Here is a 5624-nt window from a genome sequence, read left to right on the forward strand (position 1 = left end):
TACTCGAAGAATAACGGTTGTTAGAGATCGATCCACAGGAAGGCGATTGGAGTTGCATAAAAATTAGAGCGTTCACTCGGATTTGAAATTAATTTTGAATGATAAAAGGAAAACATTATTTTGAGGATGTTGATGGATTCTCTAGTCTACCAGAGAATGTTCTTTATTTGAAATTAACTAAAAAATAGGTATTTAAATTTGAAAAGCATTTATATATTTAATTAATCAAAGAAAAGCTTTGATATAAATTAAAATGGATGAAAACAAGGAGATTGAAGCGAACACAAATTGCATAAAGGAAGATTTAATGTATTGCATCATAAAAAGAAAAAAAATTACAGAAGTTGAAGAACGGAACTTAAAAACAACATAAATTAAAGCTTGAGCATAAATAAAACTCTCTATTAAACTAAAACCAAAAATTCCAAAATAACATGCTCTCAAAATAAAAGAAATATAATACTCTTCCTCCCCTATTTTTTTATTCTTTCTTTTCAAACCAAAACAGAGCCCTCCCCTGTTTCTATTTTTTTTTCTTTCTCTCTTCTCTCCCAAATCGAACTGTCTTCCCCTGTTTCTTGGCCCACCACCAAGCTCTCCCCCCTCCCTCTGTCGATGGCTCCCTCTCCTTTTATAGATCAACCCCCTGGGGAGAGAGAGGATGCTTGCGAGAATGGCTGGATGCAGGATCACCGGGATCACGGGCTGGAGCGGTTGGAATGGGGTGCTAATCCAGAAGCTTTGGAAGAGGAGGAGAATGTTAATTCAGGCGCTGGGAGGAGGACGAACGGCTGGACGTAATGCTTGGATCATGCTTGCAGTCGGACGGGCGTGGGAGGAGCCGATCATGGCCACGGTTGAGGCTGGAGTTCTGGGATGGTAGGTGCTCGAGGACGTGGCATGGATGCGGGCTCGTTGATCACGGAAGGCTGGGAAGAGGGGCTGGGTCGGAGGTGGATCACAAGATGGTGGCGTGATCCGTGGGAACTCCAACGGTTGGCTGCTGGGAGCGATGCTGCACTACAGGAAAAAGTAGCTATCCCGGCGCTTTGTTGGACCTTTAGCGACGCTTTTTAGCGTCGGCTAAAGTACAACCGACGCAATGCCACTCATCGCCAAAGCGTCGGACATACGAGAGTGGAAATAGTTTTTGCCGACGCAGGGCGAAAACGTTGGCAAAAACCTGGATTTACCGACGCTTACTAGCGTCGGCGATAACCCGTCGAAAAGGTTCCCTACTGCTTTTTCCCGACGCTTTAAAGCGTCGGCATATCCTCATTTGCCGACGCTAACTTAATTGGCGTCGGCATAAGCTTGCCGGTGCGGGCACCCTTTGCCGACGCTTAAAAGCATCGGGAATTGCTTTTTTGAAAAAAAATAAAAAACCAATTCATATTATAAAACAGAAATTACAAAACATATATTATAACAATATGAACCTGTATTACATTGATACATACATTATAACAATATTAACCTGTATTGCATTGATACATTAATACAAACACTCAGATCATTCGAAATGTGAATATTGTAATATCTGATTAAAAATTTGCTTACAAAGTTTCAAATTACAATGTACTCTGAAAAATAAAAAACATATACATATCAAACTCATAAAAGATAATCTAGAATGCATCAGGGATGGGATTCAGCTCCATCATCATCTCTACAAGCGTTTGAAGTATCAGGAATCTACCAAAAAAAAAAAAGAGAAACCTTAGAAGTTTGGAATAATGTGATACATTAACTCATATATCATAATTGATAATATGTAAAGTATTCAAATATATATAGTTATTTACTTGAGAAGGGAGAAATCGTTGTAACATTGATGAAATATTCGTAAGCTGAGCTTGCAAATTTGCTTGGTTTTGCTTCAGCTCTTCAATAGTTGCTTGAAGATGACGAACTTCTGCAGTGTTACTAGATTCTCTAGCATTTCTTGTATATGTGCCCACTGAAGATAACTGAGTGGGGGTAACTCCAACGCCGTAACCCCTCACTCGCCCATAACGCTCTGGGCCCATCAATTCAGCTAGCACTGGAGCTTCAATATGATTAGTCGCGTCGGATGATGATGACCCTCTGACGCATTCTGAAATAAGATTTGTTGCCCTATCCTACATCTCTCAAAAAAAAATTCAAATTAATGTATGCCAATATTAGAACCAAAAAAATATACAGCACAAGTCAAAGATGAATACATACAACTATATCTCTGGACTCCTCCCGGACAAAGCTGCCATCTCGGTGGGTGTGAGTCATCTTATAAAACTCCACCCTACCAGGCTCCCTCCCATTATCATCCATCTACAACAAAAAGTATATTTCAAGAGTATACATGCTATATGATAGAATAATTTAAGATAAATTTAAAGAGTTTCAAAAAAACTTACAAATTCGGCTCTACGCCTCGCATAACTCATGGAGCCTGAAGTGTAATTAATACAATGTATAAATTTCTAATCTATAATAATAGTAAATATAATCTAAGGTATTGAAAAAATATACACAACCTGAGCTCTCTCAGAAAACCAGTAGTGGACAAGCTCCCTCCACTGATGAGAAATTACATCTGGAGGACAAACACGGGCCACCTCCTCTTCAGTCATGCCCTCGTGCTTCCAATCCGCCTTTAGCTTCGCCTTATATTCTTTCCATTTGCGGTTGACGGACTTCAACACCCAATCATTGCTATTTGCAGGAAGGACAAACTTGTTGCCCAGATAGACAACCCAAGAGGGGGGGTGAATTGGATTTTAAAATAATTTAGATAATTTAAAACGTTATGGATGATTAATTAAAAACTATTGCAAGTTATTTAATTAATTACTATGTGCTGTGAGTAATATGAAATGAGAAGAAGGAGAGACAATCAATCACAAACACAAGTTTTATAGTGGTTCGGAGCTAACCCTTGCTCCTACGTCCACTCCCCAAGTCTCACTTGGAAATTCACTATAATCCCCTTGGATTATAGCCGGTTGTTTTCCAAGCTCACAACCAAACTTGTTGTTTTACGAGCTCACAACAAACTCGGTCGGTTTTTCCAGGCTCACCGACTAGAACCACCCCCGATTGTTTTCCCGGGATCACAATCGAACCCTTACACACGTTGGTTTTAACTCGGCTCACCAACTAACCTCAATCCCCTTGATTCAATCCCCGATTGAACCAAGTAAATACAAGTTGTGGAAAGAAAACAGAAAATGAGCTTCTCAAAAAGCAGATGAAAACAATATGAACAATAAATGAAGTTAAGAAGCCTCAAACGCTTTTAGATTGGAGATGAGGAATGGCTTCTTAAACTTCTGGTCTCCTCTTGAAAGAGTAGTCGACTTGAATGCAGGAGAAGGAGGCTTTAATTGCTGGGAAGATGTAGTTGGAAGCAGTAAATGCAGATCTTCCTCTTTTTCATTGAAGAGCATGTTGCAGAGCTTGAATGCTTGATTAGTTGGAGTGAAATAGTTGTTCCCTATCTTGCTACAGTCCTCTGTGGCTATTTAAGCCAACCCCCACGGAAACTAGCCGTTAGAGTGCTTTTTCTGCCCGTTCTGAACACTCTGCGCAGCCTGACAATATGACCGTTGGTGGGTTGGAGTCGACTCGCGCGATCAGGAGTCAACTCGGCTGTAGCGGGAGTCGACTCAAGCTTTTCCGGAGTCGACTCGGCAACTGTTCCAAATTTGAATTAAAGTTGCCTTCACGACTGGGAGTCGACTCGTCTTGACCTGGAGTCGACTCGTCAACTTCTGGAGCTGACTTGGCAATTTTGGAGTCGGCTCATCCACTGAAGTCCGTGGATCCAATTTTGAATTTTGTCCACTCGAGTCGACTCGACTGTCCTGGGAGTCGACTCGAATCTCAGAGCCCGAACTTCCGATCCTCTGTCTTTTGGCTCGTCCAGTCTTGGAGTCGACTCGAACTTCCTTGGAGTCGACTCGGCTCTCAGTTTCCGAAAGATGGTCTTCTGCCTTTTGACGTGAAGCTGTCTTGGAGTCGACTCGAGCTGTCAGGGAGTCGACTCGAATCTCAGAGGCAGTAACTTGGTTTTCTGTCTGTCTTGGGGTCGCGGTGTCTTGGAGTCGACTCGCGTATTGCGGGAGTCGACTCGAATCTCAGAGTCCATAAAATGGTCTCTGACTTTCTTTGTGTACCGCTGAGAGTCGACTCTTGCTTTCTTTGGAGTCGACCTGTCAACCATCGGAGTCGACTCGCGTTCCACTGGAGTCGACTCGAATCTCAGACTCGAAAACTGCTCTCTGACTTTTCTGCCTGTGACTGCTTGGAGTCGACTCTTACTTCCCTGGAGTCGACTTGGTGAACATTGAGTCGACTCGCGCACTTCAGGAGTCGACTCGTTGACAGGTTCTGAGTTGATCCTTTCTGTTCTTCTGTCTGTTCTCAGTCGGAGTCGACTCGTACTCATCTGGAGTCGACTCGAGCTCGTGCCAGTGAACTTGATACGCTTGGAGTCGACTCGTGATACTCGGGAGTCGACTCGAGTCTCAGACATTGGTTCAAACAGACTCCTTAACTTATCCAACAATTATGAACCAAGTCTTGGAACACTTAGACAGGATTTTCACTGAAACACTCAATTGAATTCATTAGTAATTAAAAGATATACTCAAATGCTTTGAGCTCATCAAAATCAAATGGAGTTTTAATCAATCACTCCACAATCTCCCCCTTTTTGATGATGACAAAACATTGAGTATATGTAAAATGAATTGCTCAATAAATAATGAAATAAAATCCATAAATGAATTCAAATGTCTGGTAATTCAATTTATCCAAGCTTGAAAGGAGTGAAACATTAAATTTCGGAGTTAAAGCTCCCCCTTTCATTTGGAATTATATAAGCCTTCATATTATGCAATCAATTGTTTGGCTTATATGTCATTAATGATTTAGTTTGATTAAAATTCAGATTCTCCCCCTCAACATATGCATTCAACTATGTTTTGATTCTCTGAATTTCCTTTTAATGCTTTGAAGTTTTTGAACTGAATTTTTTGGTTTTTAGAGGAAAAATCTGTCAATTTGTTCATGAGTAGGATTCAGCTAATCTCCGAATATCCCTTGATAGATTCTGGAGATTACTCCATTAGGAGCCCCAAAAGAGAGATAATGAGCCTCGAGGTACCGAATCCACTTAGAACAAATTTGTGTGTGTTTTTAAGAGTTTATCTTTTTATTGATTTCTTTTACATATTTTATCCATGTTTCTCCCCTTTTACATATTTTATACATATTTCTCCCCCTTTTTGTCATCATATCAAAAAGGAGGTAATCACACACAATCAATGGCACAAATGGCACAACCAATCATCAAATGGCACAGAAATGAAGATAAGATGTCTACTCATTGTATTGATATGAATGTGAATACATTTGAGCATACAATAAGTAAAGCAAAACAATACAAAACAAAGCAAAAAGAACATCTATGGTCTCCTCGAGGATGAAGATCCCCCCCTCGAGGATGTATCTCCCCCTCTCGATGAGGTGGCTCCTCCTCTCGAGGATGTGGCTCCTCCTCTCGAGGATGGTGCTCCTCCTCTCAATCGGCTCTGCTCCATGAGGAGGGTGACTGCATCTGTAACATGTCCGACTGC

At 41.1% G+C, this 5624-nt stretch overlaps 1 long non-coding RNA gene across 1 annotated transcript; it reads right to left on the reverse strand.

Moving 5' to 3' along the window:
• Window positions 1-1513: 1513 nt before the first annotated feature.
• LOC120107757 lies at window positions 1514-2018 on the reverse strand. The gene is made up of 2 exons (XR_005509410.1): window positions 1806-2018; window positions 1514-1695 (listed from the first exon to the last, which is right to left on the reverse strand). It is a non-coding gene; the product is annotated as an uncharacterized LOC120107757 (long non-coding RNA).
• Between the last annotated feature and the right edge of the window lie 3606 nt (window positions 2019-5624).

This window comes from Phoenix dactylifera, unplaced genomic scaffold (genome assembly GCF_009389715.1).
Source record: "Phoenix dactylifera cultivar Barhee BC4 unplaced genomic scaffold, palm_55x_up_171113_PBpolish2nd_filt_p 001004F, whole genome shotgun sequence".
In the NCBI taxonomy this organism is placed as follows: Eukaryota; Viridiplantae; Streptophyta; class Magnoliopsida; order Arecales; family Arecaceae; genus Phoenix; species Phoenix dactylifera.